Source organism: Lactuca sativa, chromosome 9, assembly GCF_002870075.4.
Source record: "Lactuca sativa cultivar Salinas chromosome 9, Lsat_Salinas_v11, whole genome shotgun sequence".
Classification (NCBI taxonomy): Eukaryota; Viridiplantae; Streptophyta; class Magnoliopsida; order Asterales; family Asteraceae; genus Lactuca; species Lactuca sativa.
In genome coordinates this window covers 92625600-92643435 of record NC_056631.2, presented here as the reverse complement: position 1 = coordinate 92643435, position 17836 = coordinate 92625600, and positions in this window count along the sequence as shown.

The following is a 17836-nucleotide window of genomic DNA, read 5'->3' as shown; positions in this document are numbered from 1 at the left end:
TCATGTTGACATATTCTTGTTTCTGTGCCTATTCCAGTTAAAGTTGATTCTGCATGTGAGTTCTATGAGTGCTCAATTGTTTGCATAAAAACTTGGAAGCAATGGTAGTGTGACATCCCCATTTTCACAGCCAGAAAAGACCGATTTTGTTTATGCTTTATAAAAATCAGAGTATTTCTTTTCATAAAAATGTTGCAGAATTTGTTCCCAGAAAAACATGATAAATACGTTATCAAAACATTTTCGAAGAAACATATTTTATTCATTTTAAAACATTTGGGATGTCGTCGTCAATACAGGAACATAAGCATAAACGGAACTTACATTTATTTACACTAGTGATCTACATCTCTTTAAATCTCTCAGTGTAATGTCACTTCATATCGACACCTATGATATAAATAAACTGAGTGGGTCAGGCTTGGGAGCCTGGTGAGCACATAGGGTTTTCAACCCACAATAAATAAGTTATTAGCATTATCAAACCAAACAAACCCGATTACCCATTCCCGTTATCCTCACTTTACGTCCCTAAAACATCTAACACAAGGGACCTAGTCTAAGGACTATCATCGGGATGGACACTACTGCTAAGGGGATTCCTCAGCAATAAATGTCCTTAAGGCAACCATGTGGGGGATGGAGTACATCTGGTGAGCACACAGTTCAAATAAACACCTACAGGTTGCGAGCCTGCTAGTGTTCCACTGGACTGTCTAGAATAGTCTGTGGTCGTCATCTATACTCCGCTAAATGACTGGATCATCAATAACATCTATAACGAGGCCTCTCTCATTATTTTATTTTGTCACACAGCAACTATGACATCTACCCATGTTTTACCCAACACATTTTGTAGATATAAAATACATATACAGTTTAAATCATTGAAAACATGTATAAAACGTTCATCCAACATAGATAACAAGTATTCAGATAATATGCACATATAGCACATAATTTATATAAAATACTTCATATCTATGTGTAAGCTGAAAGTAACTATGCACTCACTTGATTAGGTGGTGACTCGGTACTTGAACAGCACTTCGTTATCTCAAAACAATTTTTCCTTGACCAAAACCTAGTATTAATACCACTAGAGTTTAGTTTTAACGTTAATCGCGACTAATTAATAGTCTAGCTATTATTACTATTATATAAGCGTTAAATAACACTCAATATAACTCATAATAATAGCCCAAATAATTATTTTAAGGTCCTAATAATGTTACTATAATTAAATAAAATCTATATTAAATATAGTATAGGTGTAACTCACTTACAACGAGTTTTTATTAAAAACCGGGCTTCGCTGGAGCAGCGTTTCCGAGCCGAAAGCTTTTCTTCTCGGAGCCGTCGGGTGCTCCGGGGCTTTCTTCTCGTGATAGGGAGGTTCCCTAGACTTGGGAGGGGTTTAGGGAGGTTACAGAGAGAAAGAAAGGTTTGAAGGTGTGAGGAAATTATGAAGAGTTCATCTCTTATTTATAGGAATTGTATAGTAAAGTAGTCTCCAAGCTTCGTCCGTAACTTTTGCATACGAGCTCCGTTTTTGTCTGTCTTTTTAACGTTGAGTTCCTATTAATGAGATCTTCAACTTTCATTTAGACCTCGTTGGCTAATTCTCATTCTATCTCGGATTTACAAAACTTATCGAATTCGCCGCTTGAAAAGTAGAGACTAAGCTTCGTCCATAACTTTCGCATACAAGCTCTATTATCAACGTTCTTTATATCCATGAGTTGGTATTTACGAGTACTATAACTTTCATTTAGATCCCGTCGGCTAATTCTCACTCTATCTCAGATTTACAAAACTGTATCGAATTCGCAACGCTCGAAGAGTAAGGACTAAGCTTCGTCCATATCTTTCGCATACGAGCTCCGTTTTCGACTGTCTTTTTATCGTTTAACTTTTATTAACGATATATTCATTTATCGTTTAGATTATTTTGGCTAAAAATTGACCGATCTAAAATTCAGATTTCGGGCTGTGCACTGCTATGCTAAATCTTAGAAAAATCATAACTTCCTCATACGAAGTCAGATTTGGATGTTCTTTTTATGCACACTATCAGTTTAACATATACTACGAATTTCGTTTACATCACTAAGGCTAAATCTCGCTCTATCATAAATTCACTATTTACGCCTCCCGGTATCGTGTCGGTTCCGTCGCAAAACTTCGACGGGTCATAACTTCTTTGTTATAACTCGGATTTCGACGCTCTTTATATGTTCGGAAACCTTGTAACATATACTAAAACTTGGTTGAGATTATTTGTTCTTAATAATCTTTTATCGAAAAGTCGTTTTCGACCCCTATTGCCTCTAAATTGACTAGCCCGAGTCTACGGGCGTTACAGGTAGGCCCTTGAGTTGCTAGATGGCAAGAAAGTAAGATTAAACAAGTTCAGTCCATATGATTTTGGGATTTGTCACTAACCATGTCTTGTGATTATGTTTATGACAAAGTCACATGGATAGGAACACATACACCATAAAATCTAAGTGTCATAAGGTTTCTCTTCAATTCTTGAAAATGGTTGTGAGGAAACACTTTCACTAAGTAGGTTTTAAGGAGATAGAAATTGTGATATTTGCATTCTAAAATTCGATTATGACTACTACATTCCTCTTTATAGTTCAAATTGTGAGAAATGGAAAATAGTTTGAACATTTAGAACTTATTGTTGTAAGTTCTGAATAGTTTAGACACACATATGAGCTTTTTAATAAAAATGTGTATGAGTTAAATAAAGGCTTATCGAAGCATCTCGTATCAGAAATCTAAACTTTGGTAAGAAAGTCAGTAAGTATTGATTTCTATAAGTCCAACTGATTTCTGAGTACATGTCAAAGCTAGTGGGAGCATAAATGTTATGCTAGTAACAAAATAATTGTTTTGCTAGTGGGAGCATAATTATTATGGTGAGTGTTGTCAGTTAGCAATACTGTTTATAGAAAACAAAAGTTTTAATTCGTAAAGTTTCAGAGTTTGAAAAGTTATTTTGCTATAATTAAGGGAGAGGAACTCATACTTCATTTCAAATCTAAAAGTTTAGATTGAGATTTTAATCATATTTAGTCAAAGACATATATGAATGTTATGTTGAAAATATTCGACATAAGGAAATTATATATATGGACATGTTATAGCAAGAGACTGGTAAAATATCAGGTCTTTATGTAAGACATTATGAATCGTGTCCCATATGCTTCGGGTATAGGATCGATTGCATATGCTATAATATTCATGTGTTCTGAATTTTCCAAATGCCTAGGGCATTTAGAGGGAAAATGGACCATAACTGTATATGACTAAAGTTATTAAATAATTGCTAAGGACAAGCCAAGATAATTGCTAATGACAACCCAAGGTTCACTAAGGATTGATCACTTGTGGGATATTGGAAGTATTGTAATGAATGGACCATATTGACATAATGCTGAATAGATAGGATTCTATTAAGAATGGATAGTCATATGGCAATTATGGAAAAGTTTCCATAATGGGAGGTGGATATCGAGAATCTATGAGTAAGTTAGAAAATTTTATGCAAGAAGGATGTTCAAAGGAATGTACTTTGAATATGAGACTTTGTATCTATGGAATTATCTTGTAACAATCTCCAATGGAAAGTTTTGTAATTGGAAAAGTCATTGTGACTTATGTGCATAGTCATTACAAAAGGATCACTACATATAAGCTTAGAATCTAATAGATTACAGTAAGTGGCAAGAACTTGATATTCTTACACTTACGATAAGGATTTGGAATTGTGAAATGAGTGTCATTGGAAATGTCTACAATTGATCTATTTCACATAGTAAGGACCATAGATAAACATAGTGTGCACGCTTGGAGCATGGGATAACTATTGTTTTATTTCAAGTATTTAGTTGATAAATCGAAACATTATACAACTATGTGTAATCAATATGGTGATTAAATAAAAGGTGTTTTATTTATATTCAAAAGCTTTGAGACCATATTGGATTTGATTATTCATGTGTTTCACTTTGCATATTTTGACTTCCCAAATAACTAGGTTATTCAAACATCCACAGTCGATCATACTTTGGAAGTAGGTGTTGAGGCAAGACTGTCATGAATCCGTCTGTAGATTTTCTAAAGTGTTTTAGACATAACACAAGTTTGTTGCAATGTTCATGAGTACTTCTGGATTAAGATTCGAATACTGGATTAAACCTACACTCATCTGAATCACTTCATGTATTTTATCACGAGTGATTGTGAGACGATAATATTTTATTTTCTTGAAACCAAAACATGTGAGTTGTAGTTTACAAGTCGGTTGCACATCGACATATGTAAACTCACCAGTAATTTGGTGTTATAAAACATATTGTTGTGTGTGATTTGATGAGTAAGTAAAACAAAGCATTTCATTCGAAGTTTATCCATTCCTTTTACCCAATGTGGGATAAAAGCGATATATATGGGCCCCTCGATGACTTAGTGATGACAACCCTAAGCCTGGACTGATTTGATTTGTTCAATTAGTCGGTCATCATAAATCGGAAATAGGGAAACAACACATGAATAGAGAGAATGATTATAATCCATGTATCAGTTCATATGATATCTAGAATGGAGGAATATATGATCCCTTATCTAATGGACGCATGATTTTACTAAGTCAGAGTTCGGCAACGGATTTTGAGAGTTACGATTGCTAGTCTGGATTTTGGAGTCGTACTTGCAATAATTGTTATTAGACTTATCCAAGTGGGAGACTATTGGATTAGGTGTCTAAGCCCATAACTATAATTGGTATGTACTTGACCCGAGAGTAGCATGGTCTATTTGGGTTGCCTTCACCAGAACAATCTAACCGAATGGATATTTGAGAAAGAGACTATTTATGATTTACTAATATATTATAAGTATAATATATTAATTGAGAAATCATAATATTTAATTAGTATTGATCAAGAATTAATTTGGAGTTAATTTAGTGATCAAAAGAGACTAATTAAATTAACGGGGATTGATTATGTAAATCAGTGATATATAGTGTTTGGGCTATTGATCCATGATGGGCTAATTTTATGTAAGTATCCATAAGAGTTAGCCCACATGAGATATGGATTATAACCCAAGTGTATGGATTAGGTTTTACCCATGAATCTTGGAATCTTACACTATATAAATGTTATCGCTTAGCTAAAATCGACACCTATGCATTCTAAGAGAATCATAACCAAGTTATGGTGGTGTCTAGCCTCTCTCTCAAAGTCCTCCTTTGTTCATGGTGTTTGTGAACCATTTGAGGCATCACACTGGAGGTGCTAAGCTCTTGAAAGGCCAAAATTACAAGCTACAATAAAGAGGTATTATTCTAACTAGTTTTATGATTCATGTACCAAAATTGTATGCTAGTTGTCGTATTCATGCTTTGGAAATTTTATTGCATGTATAACTAGAGAAAACATAGATCCAAAGCTATTAGGATTGTATGTGCACCATAGGAGTGTTATAGTACACAAAACCCAATAGAAATTATCACATAGACGACTAACTTCCGACACTGCTACTAGAACCTAACCTTAACAAAAATCACATCTTCTGACCAAGAAACAAACTTGAACACGTTGCCTTTAACTATCAGATAGAAATTCTCACCGCCATGCCCAAAAACGGAAAACCACGAACCATGTCTGACTTCCATATATACAATATCATTAATCCAAACCATATCTATAATGACTCCACTCCGCGACCTGAACCGAACAAACTTCTTCGACCCCGTGATTATCTCACTGATAAAATGGAGAAACAAAAACATTGACTATTTACCAGTGTCGAAAACCCTACTTCAAATATCAAATTGACCCCTAAACCAAGTTTCAACCGTTGGTGCCAACCAAATCCTACATCCCAAAAAAAACCAAGGGACCACTCAGAACCCTACAACTACCAACAATCTACCCAATAACTTGAAAACACTCAACTACAACAACTATCCTTCAGTACCCAACACACAACAAAATCAGCTAGTCATGTAACTCTCGAAACCACAATTACAAACCAACTCCATCAATGTACTCCTCAAAACCGGAAATTCATCAGTCTAACTTCAGAAACCATACCCTAAGATTGATGGTCATCCATCCGACAAACCCACACCTACTCCCTAACTAGGAATATCACTAAACCATACATAATGAATACTCAAAACATCTAGATCGTGAACTTAAACCAATCCCATTTCAAAATTTGTGCCCAAATACCTAAAATACACACGTGACCTCCTGGTAATTCATCATTAATCCACTTCTCCTACGAGCGTAAAAGTGGTAAATCTACGAATCTCACATTACATCCAAATTCATCAGCTTAGGTGTACATCCACCTGACAAAGCATTCGAGACTTTCACCATGAACATCCTGACCTAAAGTTTCTAAACCAAAACTCAATGTTGGTAACCAAATTTTGAATAAACAACATGCTAGAAAATAGGTTTTATAATATAGACATTCAGCAAGAGACTCCCGATGCACAACTAACACTCCCAACAAGATTTTATTGGTCATATGATCCAAACCAGCTAGTCACTGAGTCTCCTGATTCCTAACAATACACTAATACCCAAACATGCCAACAAGTGTAACGATCTGAGACCTAAGAGTCTCAATCAAATGAATATCGGGTTCTACCAATAAGAATCATACATCCACTGGTCCACGATACATCGTGACACCCTTAAGCTACTAGAACAATAAGCTTACAGTACTATGCTGATCTTGCTGCTATTCCATCATTATCCTTAACACTCACGGACAACACTACAGGGGCCTAAAGATATTCAACCGCCAACTCGTTGACTTGCAGGAACCCAATAAACATCCCCCTCAACACTAACCGAACACAACACGGGTTATACACTTTTATCACATACAATTCCTTTCACAGTACATGTAGTTACCAATTCAAAGTCATACAAAAACATGGTCACACACAAGTAGAGAATGATATAGGCGGTCGTACTCTTTTTCCAATTACAAAGCTATAAACAAAATAAGAACTATGCTAATAGTACAAATTATGTGCTCTCATGCCATCACATTCAGTCCACATACACTACCTCGTGACCATAATCGAGGAATTACCACAATGTACACCCCCAAGGGGAGACGTAATAACCAACCTTGGATCCATTGCATTCCTTCTTCCTCACAACCTTACCGAAGGGTGAGGTACCACATCTAACAAAATGATGAACCTCAATCGTTCGCAAAAACATCCTCATGAACAACGGATACATGATCCTGCACCTCAATTGAAATGAAATAGATCCCACTAATACATAACTAGCTCGATAAAACTTCCAAAATTATCCAGATTTATGGTCAAAACCTGGGTCAGATCAATTGAAATATCAGCCATGTCATATACCACAACTAGATTCTACGTTGATCTAGAGTTACACCTAAAAAAATAACGACACCGCCCGGACATCCGAACTTCCAATAACCAAGGACAACTATTGAGCCCGAGACCGCTATGAAAAATAGTTCCATAACCAACAATTAAGGCTACCCATAACCAGAAACCCAATATACAACGTACACGATTTCACGATAGGTTGACGCATCCATTGAACTTTAACTGATGCAAATCGAAACTTTTGAAGAACCCCTACCGTTGATGATGAACGAAATGACCAGCGATTGAGAATGCCTTGATAATTGATCCAATGATCCAATACATTACTGAACCAAAAACCATGCAGAACTAAAAACACCAAACTCTGAAGCTGATTTACCAATCAATAACTACCTAAACTAGACTATAGATAATAGCCTATACAACGAGCTGATCAATCCCTCTACAACCGATACTCAACCCGAGCGTCCCAAATGCCTCTTGATCTATTTACTGGCATCCCAAAAGGAACCATTGACTATAACGAGCTACTTGTCCAAAAACTTCATACCGCAAAGACAACTTCTACATTCCTGATCACATACATCTAATGGCAACTTGCTTTGTATCCCCGAATTGACCAAATCATGTGCAAAATTTGATGGGTTTTGAGCATTGTAACACTTCCTAAGTGTACATGCAACCCTAATAAACCTTGAATCTATGTTTGACTAAGATACATGCAAATAATTATTTTTCCAAGGTTCTTATCCTATCTAGCAAGGCATGGGGAACTTGAATCAAATAAAGCTAGAAGAATTACTTACCTTGTAGTTGTAGTTTATTGCTTGGAGTTTTAGAGCCTAGCACCAATAGTGTGAATGCCTCAAATGGAATCACAAATCACCACAAACTTTGGAACCTTGAGAGAATAGTCACAACTATCTTGAAATTGGCCCTCTTGCTTTACTCACATCAACTAGTGTGATTTCAAGAACCAAAGCCTCCTTTATATAGTGTGGTGGATTAGGGTTACATCCATGTAAACCCTAATACCCATGTCTCTTCATTTCCATGAGATCCATGGGTTAAAGCTCCATGGAGTATCCATGGACTTTCCATGCAAGCCTAGCCCATTCCAAATGAGCATTAGCCCACACTATATAAATATAGGAGCCCATATTTAATTAGTAATACTTTTGATCTCTAAATTAATCCTAGATTAATTATAGATCAATATTAATTAAATAATATGATCTTATATTAATATATAAGAACTTATAATATATTAATAAATCATAACTTATACTATTCTCCAAAGATTATCCACAAATTGTACGGGTGAAGTGCAACCCAAATGGACCATGCCGGGTCGGGTAAAGTACATACCAAATATAGTTATGGACTTAGACATTATATTCAACAGTCTCCCACTTGGATAAGTCTAATAACTATAGTTGCATGTATGACTTCAGGAACCGATCAGCAATCGTAGCTCTTTAAACTCTGTTGAACTAGAATGCGCCATTTTAGATAAGTTATCATATAATCCTCTGTTCTAGATATCAGCCGGACAAATACATGGAAGATAGTCTTGCTTATTGTCCAACATTTGTTTCCCGATTTCCGATTTGTATGACATAGAACTTAACTGAACACATCAATTTAGTTCTGACCGGGCCCGGTACATAGGTCAAAACAAAATCATCGAGGGGCCCAGATATCGCTTCTAATCCTAGAAGGAACAGATAAACTTTGACTCATATGTTTGCTCTACTACTTGTTGAATTACACACAAAGGTACGTTTTATAACATCGAGTTACCAATGTGTTTTCGTACAATCAATGCATAACCAACTCATAGGTAACAAATCATATCTCTAGGTTTGAAGACTTATATGATATTACCATCTCACGATCACTCGAGAGAAATTCCATGAAGTGATTCCAGTGAGTGTGGGTTGAGTCCAATGCTCAGAACTTATGAGCACTCATGATGGTTGTAGCCATGTCCAACATCTTAGACCTTTGCAACCAATCATGACAGTCTTGATTCATACCTACTTCCGACATATGATCGATTGTGGAGATTCGAATAATATGATATACCAAACATAATTAATCTGGAAGTCAAAACATGCAAAAGAAATATAGTAAACGATTGACAAGTGATAGCAACACTTTACTCATAAATAACAGTTTTTTATTTATCATCAAATGTCAATTACGTTTTACAAATTTCAAGATTATCTAACTACTAAAACTAATATCATCCTTCAGCCCTATGCTCCGAGCATGCTGGAGATGCTTAGCCCGACTCAACCCCTTCATGAGGGGATCTGCTGGGTTCTCATCAGATTATACCCTCTTTGCCATGAGGATTCCTTCTTCTATTCGATGTCTAATGAAGTGATATTTTCTGTCAATGTGTCTGGATCTCCCATGATCTCTTGGTTCCTTGGCTAAGGCAACCGCACTATTGTTGTCACAGAAAATCTCCATTGGCTCCTTTAGCTGGTACAACTCCAAGGTCTCCGATGAAGTTCTTTAGCCATATAGCCTCCTTTGCAGCCTCGCTTGCTGCTATATACTCTGATTCACAAGTGGAATCAGCCACTGTCTTCTGCTTGGAACTTTTCCAAGTAATTGCCCCTCTGTTTAGGGTAAAGAACCAGCCCGACTGAGAGCGGAAATTATCCCTGTTAGTCTGAAAGCTAGCATCACTGTACCCTACAACTCTCAAATCATCATTCCCACCAAGGGTAAGGACCCAGTCCTTAGTCCTTTGCAGGTACTTGAGGATATTCTTTACCGCAGTCCAGTATGCCTTGCCAGGGTTCCCCTGATACCTGCTAACCATGCTCAAAGCAAAGGCTACATCAGGTCGAGTACACGTCATAGCATACATGATCGATCCTACAGCTGAAGCATAAGGTATTCGACTCATTTCTGCTATCTCAGCCTCTGTACTAGGGCTTTGTGTCTTACTCAATCTGGCGTTACTCTGGATGGGTATCTCACCTTTCTTGGAGTTATGCATGTTGAATCTTTTCAACACTTTGTACACATAGGTGCTTTGACTAAGTCCAATTAGTCTTTTACTCCTGTTTCTCAAAATCCTTATCCCTAGGATATAGGTAGCTTCACCAAGGTCCTTCATAGCGAAACACAAGGACTTTACTTCCTTCAGGGTTGGGATGTCATTTCCTATGAGTAGTATGTCATCCACATACAGTACCAAAAAGCTGACTATGCTCCCACTAGCCTTGATATAGACACAAGATTCATCTTCACTCCTTGAAAAGCCAAATTGTTTGACTTTCTCATCAAAGCAAAGATTCCATCTCCGAGGTGCCTATTTCAATCCATAAATGGATTTCTAGAGTTTACACACTCTATTGGGGTACTATGTACTGACAAAACCTTCTGGTTGAACCATGTAAACATCTTCTGCCATCTTTCCATTAAGGAAAGCGGTTTTGACATCCATCTGCCATATTTCATAGTCGTGAAATGCAGCAATGGCTAACAGAACCCTAATAGACTTAATCTTGGCCACTGGTGAAAAGGTCTCATCATAATCAACTCCCGGAGTTTGAGAATAACCCTTTGCAACCAGCCGTGCCTTATAAGTGTGTACATTACCATCCATGTCGGTCTTCTTCTTGAAGATCCATTTGCACTCAACTATCTTACGATCAGGTAAATTGTCAACCAAGTTCCAAACTTGATTGTCATACATGGATTGTGTCTCGCTATCCATAGCCTCTTTCCATTTAGCAGCCTTAGGGCCTGCCATGGCTTCCGTGTAGCTGTTAGGTTCATCCAGATTTACCAGTGTGTTATCACTGATAAGTGTCTCACCTTCCGCAGTAATGTGGAAACCATAATAATGCTCAGGTGCATTCCTAACTCTGGTGGAACGCCTCAGAGGTATAGATTCTTCAGTCGGCTCAACAGGAGTTTCCTCCTCAGGTTGAGGGCTAGGGTTTGAGGTTCCTTCATCACTTGACTCTTGAATTTCCTCAAGGTCAATTTGCCTCCCACTGTCTCCTTGACTCATGAATTCTCTCTCGAAAGAATCCTCTTCTTGCTACAAAGACCACATTATCACTGGGTCTGTAGAAGATGTAGCCAAAGGATTTATGTGGATAGCTGATGAAAATACACCTTTCGCTTCGGGGTTCGAGCTTATAGTGAGTCTCGCGTCTCACGAAAGCCTCACAACCCCAAATCTTGATGTGGTCTAGATTGGGAATTTTTCCAGTCCACATCTCGTGAGGTGTTTTGGCAACCTTCTTTGTAGGGACTAGATTAAGGATATGGGCGGAAGTCTCTAAGGCATACCCCCAAAATGAGATTGGTAGCGAAGCTCGACTCATCATGGAACGAACCATGTCCAACAAGGTCCGATTGCGCCTCTCAGCTACACCATTCAACTATGGTGTCCTAGGAGGTGTTAATTGTGAGATAATCCCACATTCCTTAAGATAGTCAAGGAACTCAGTACTAAGATACTCACCACCACGATCGGATCGAAGCATCTTAATGTTCCTGCCCGACTGATTCTCCACTTCTTGCTTAAACTCTTTGAATTTCTCAAAGGTTTCTGACTTATGCTTGATTAAGTAGACATATCCATATCTACTAAAATCATCAGTGAAAGTCACATAAAACCGATTAGCATCTCTTGTGGCGGTTCTGAAGGGTCCACACACATCCGTGTGTATGAGGTCCAACAAACCTTCACCCCTAGCACAAGTTCCAGTAATAGGTGACTTTGCCATTTTATCAAGCAAAACAAGATTCACAACTATCATCTGACTTTAGGTCAAATGACTCCAAGACTCCATCCTTTTAGAGTTGGCCTATGCGTTTCTTGCTTACATGTCCAAGACGATAATGCCATAAAGATGCTTTATCTAAGCAAGTGGAAGATTCAATATACAATACATTATTTCCAAGATTATCTACAACAGATACAATTTCATACACGCCATCATAAGGTAATGCTTTAAAATAATGAACATTATTAAAGAAAGCATCAATACTACCATTATTATTATCAAAATAAAGGGTAAAACCTTGTTTATACAATGCATGAAAGGAAATAACATTTCTTGCCATTTCTGGCGAATAATAACACTTATTCAAATCTAATGTAAACCCACTATTTAGCACTAAGGAATAAACTCCTATCTTGGTGACAGGTGAAGCTTTCCTGTTTCCCATGATCAAGTTTATCTTTCCCTACTCCACATTATCACTTTTTCTTAGTCCCTGCAAATCACAACATATGTGAATACCACAACCTGTGTCAAGGACACCAAGACTTAGAATGAGGTGAGTTATTAGACAAGATAGTGTATATACATGCATGGTTGGGTTTTACTTTCCCATCCTTCACATCTTGCTGGTACTTTGGGTAGTTTCACTTCTAGTGCGACTTTTCATGAAAATAGAAGCATTCAGCCTCATTAGGGTTAGTAGAAGGAGTGACAAAATCTTTCTTGGTTTTGCTTGAAGAGGAGCCTTCAAGGGTCTTACCCTTGGTACCCTTAGAAGGGTTCTTTCTCTTCTTCTCTTTGCCATGCCCGATTGCCAAGACATTGGCCGCAGTTGGAGTAGGAATAGGAGTGGTAACAACCGACTTAACCTTTAGACCACTTTCCATGGTCTTCAAGAGTCCCTGAAGTTTACTGAGGGCGACTTCTTCCTTGTTCATGTGATATGTCATGCGGAATTGATCATAACACGATGGTAAGGAGTGCAAAATGATGTCTATTGCTAACTCCTCGGGGAAGTTCACATTCAGCTTCAGTAAACGGTCCACATACCTTTGCATTTTCTGCATGTAGCCTGTGATGGGTTCACCATCCTTCATTCGGGTTGATATCATGGAGGAGATTATTTCATATCGCTCTTGACGAGCACTTTGATGGTAACAGTCCATTAAATCCTGGTGCATCTCAAAAGCATAATAGTCCTCATAGGACTTTTGGAGCTCGACTGTCATGGTGGCCATCATGATGCATGCTACTCTTGTAGCGTCCCTTTCATGTACCTCATATTCAGCAAGCTCTTCAGGAGTAGCAGTTGACTCGGGTACCTTTAGCTCCTTGTCGAGAACATATTCTTTGTTCTCATACCGAGTGATCATCCTGATGTTCCTGATCCAATCAGTAAAGTTGGATCCATCAAAGATGACTCTCCCATAAAGATTCATGGGAGAGAAAGAGCTAGTAGGGTTATAGCTAGAAGCATTGTTATTGGAAGACATTTGAAAGGAAGAGGGAATAGATTAGATTAGATTTAGAGATAGTCCTTAATAAAACACCCAAATGTAGTATTAAGGCTAGGACCCCACACAATATTTTATAACTTAGAAGAGGGATGCCGTAATCTAAGCTATAAGATATTTGAAGGTAGGTGAATGACGATTCACCAATTTCCACCATGAAAAACGAAATTTTAATTAGGTTTTAGTTGGTTTAGAAACTCCTAGATTCTTTGAGATTCATTGAACTTTCTTCAATGGCATGTTTCAATCTCGAGTGTGCCCTTCAAGTTTTGTGACTGGGATGTCGAGGATCACAAACAAGGTGTGAAGTAACCATGTAAATTACTTGGTACCCTTAATGTATTACCCCTCAATCGATGTGCCGGTTAACCACACACGCTCCATCGATACTATGATAAACATCAAGTTACCCTTTACCTACCTTGTTAAGTTCAAGTTAGTGTGCCGGTTACCCATACACGCTCCACTAACGACTTAAACAAAGTGTAAAGTGTAATTTCATGGATTAGCACCTTATTCACATTTTCCTAAAATAACTAAGATTGGGAATTCAATAAAGTTTAGTTACTTTAGTATTATCATTATACTTTTAATGAGAATTTATAAGTCCTTGTCCTACCCGTTCGGCTAACGACCCTCCATCAGTCAAGCAAGCGGTGGATGAGAGTGGACACCCATTAAGTTGCCATTTTATAGGCAACAACCTTATACCCACCTAATAGACTAGCTTCGTGAATGAGGCGTACTAGTGGTAAGACGACTTTGATCTTATATATATATATATATATATATATATATATATATATATATATATATATATATATATATATATATATAAACTTATAATACTATAAGTATAAGGGTTGAATTTTAACTTTTAAAATTCTAAGGGTTGGAACTAAAGTTTTTAATATGACTTTAGTTGTTCCAAAACTTGAGGGCAAGTTTTGTAAGCTTTCAAAACTTTTCATTTCTTATAACTTATGAAGTTAATTGAGTATTAAAATGAAGACTTTTCATTTTTCTAACTCTTGTGTTCTTTTAATGGTTTTAATTCAAGTGTGACTCTTGGTTTTCCATAACTTGAGGACAAGTTATGGACTCCATTAAAACACATTATGATCAAGAATTAAACTACCAAGTAGGTTACAAACAATTCCTATGATCATCTAATCTTCATAAGTTCAAGAGCATGAATATGAACATTTCAAGAATCATAAATTACTCATGAAACTTGTAATTTTTTATTATAGCCAGTGTAAATGGATTAACATAAACATTACACCATCTAAAACAAGTTTTATAACACCAAAACAGTTTAGGGTAATGTTTCTAGTCCATTTCCAGCAGCAAAAGTCAAAAATCTGCATTCTGAGGCTCCTACTCATCGAGTGCACGAACCTACTCGGCGAGTAGCATGAAGATACACATGAACTCGGCGAGTCTCCCCATGGACTCGGCGAGTTCATCAGGCGGACATCAAGATTTCGACTTTTTCCAATATTTTGCATCAAGTATCAAACAAACAAGCCTAGGCTCTGATACCACTGATGGGTTTTGAGCATTCTAACACTTCCTAAGTGTACATGCAACCCTAATAAACCTTGGATATATGTTTGACTAAGATACATGCAAATAATTATTTTTCCAAGGTTCTTATCCTATCTAGCATGGCATGGGGAACTTGAATCAAATAAATCTAGAAGAATTACTTACCTTGTAGTTGTAGTTGATTGCTTGGAGTTTTAGAGCCTAGCACCAATAGTGTGAATGCCTCAAATGGAATCACAAATCACCACAAACTTTGGAACCTTGAGAGAATAGTCACAACTATCTTGAAATCGGCCCTCTTGCTTTACTCACATCAACTAGTGTGATTTCAAGAACCAAAGCCTCCTTTATATAGTATGGTGGATTAGGGTTACATCCATGTAAACCCTAATACCCATGTCTCTTCATTTCCATGAGATCAATGGGTTAAAGCTCCATGGAGTATCCATGGACTTTCCATGCAAGCCTAGCCCATTATAAATGAGAATTAGCCCACACTATATAAATATAGGAGCCCATATTTAATTAGTAATATTTTTGATCTCTAAATTAATCCTAGATTAATTATAGATCAATACTAATTAAATACTATGATCTTATATTAATATATAAGAACTTATAATATATTAATAAATCATAACTTATACTATTCTCCAAAGATTATCCATAAATTGTTCGGGTGAAGTGTAACCCAAATGGACCATGCCGGGTCAGGTCAAGTACATACCAAATATAGTTATGGACTTAGACACTATATCCAACAAAATTCTCGCATACCCAAACCATAGATCCCTATGACCCATCCCTTTGAAACCATGTACTATAACTGTTTGATGATCCTCCAAGCAGAATACCCAATTCTCCCCCACTTGGTGTTTGAAATACCACCAACTGACATTGCAACAAACCAATACTTAAACTGACTCAGCCAGATACATACCATCCCTGACTCTCGGTATATATATAAGGCAACACAAGATGATCTCCCAGATGAAGACCAAGAAAACTCAAAGATATTCCAAAACTGAGATGGAGACCTTAGAAAACTCGCAATCATAATCGCCTCTAACACGAAGAACCCCTTGCAGAAGCACAAGCAATAATTATGACGGTCTATTCATAGCTTTGATTCTTTATCTAGAAACAAATGAACTATCACACACCTTGCCTATAATACCCAACAAACAATTCACCGCGAGCATTACACATAAATATAAGAAGCGTCATTCTCTTCATCATGATACATCAGAGACAACAAAAGTTGTCATTCCCAATTTACCTCCTTCATCACCTAAAACAATCAACTAGCACCTAACCTAACTAAATTCAAAGAAAGCAGTACCTTGATCTAATCTCAAGGCAACCATACCATAAAAATACTCTTATTCATTCCCACACTACCATACTTGTCGCCAAAACTTCAACTATCTAGCCCCTTGCTAGGTCTACATCCCAACTCTGAAAATTCCATGTCTTCTTTCTCTCTTTCCTCCGAACATGAAAAGTTGGAAAAACATAATCCCCAGAAGTTTAGATCAACCTGTGCTTTCAGTAGTACGGTCCCAATACTACATTACACACCCATTTGTACTTCCCTCAAGAATAATTCCAGATCCTTTAAGTAACTACTCATGTCCACTATCGTCGATCCAATCACATATACTCGATCTCAAACGAATATATACTGCTAAAAAGCGCACCAATTCCTCTAAGGATCTTCCTAGACTCTCCTAGGATTCCCACCTCACCCTCCTATTAACTACTAAAAACCCCTACTAATACCAGCTAACTACTTCATGAATAAAATTACATGCAACAAAACTTAAATAATCTTTCGAATAAAAGACCCAATCCTACAACAGTTAGACTCAAACGAGAACCACACAATAGGGTCAAATCAATCATTATAGAATTATTTAACCTTTGCAGTATGTAACTTAACATATTCAGTTAATAGTTGGCCCACATCAATATGGGTCCCACAAATTACAAAGCAAGTAACATTCGGGCAGTAACATTCTATATGCCACAAAACATAAAAAGGCATCCTCCAACTAACTTGGTTCTGCGATGCTAGGAACTTCTACCAACATTGCTAATCTTCCTAGATTCTCCTTCTATAATCCCTCTTTAGAAAATGCTCACGTAAGCACGTTCTAACATTGTTCCTAGGCTTTCCTAAGGTTCCCTTCACACCACTCTCTGCCATCAGCTGCAGAAGAGATTCCCTCTAATAACTTCTAACTACCTCACGAATACAATTACATGGCACAAGCACTAGACAATTCTTCGACTGCAAGGTCTCACACTACAAGGGTTGGATTCAAATAAGAGCTATGCAATAGAGTTAAACATAACTTTCTAAAATTCAACTGATCCACGCAACATGTAACCTAACGTATTCGTTTAATAGCTAGCCGATATTATTGGAGGTCCCTAAAAGCACAAAGCAAGCAACATTCAAACATCGAGTAATCTAAACCAGTGCCTCACTTAAATTAGGCCATTCTATCAAACAATCTGAAATTCATACTAGCATGCAGTTCCAAAAGATGAATCAACAATCATATAAAGGCATATCTCATAGCATT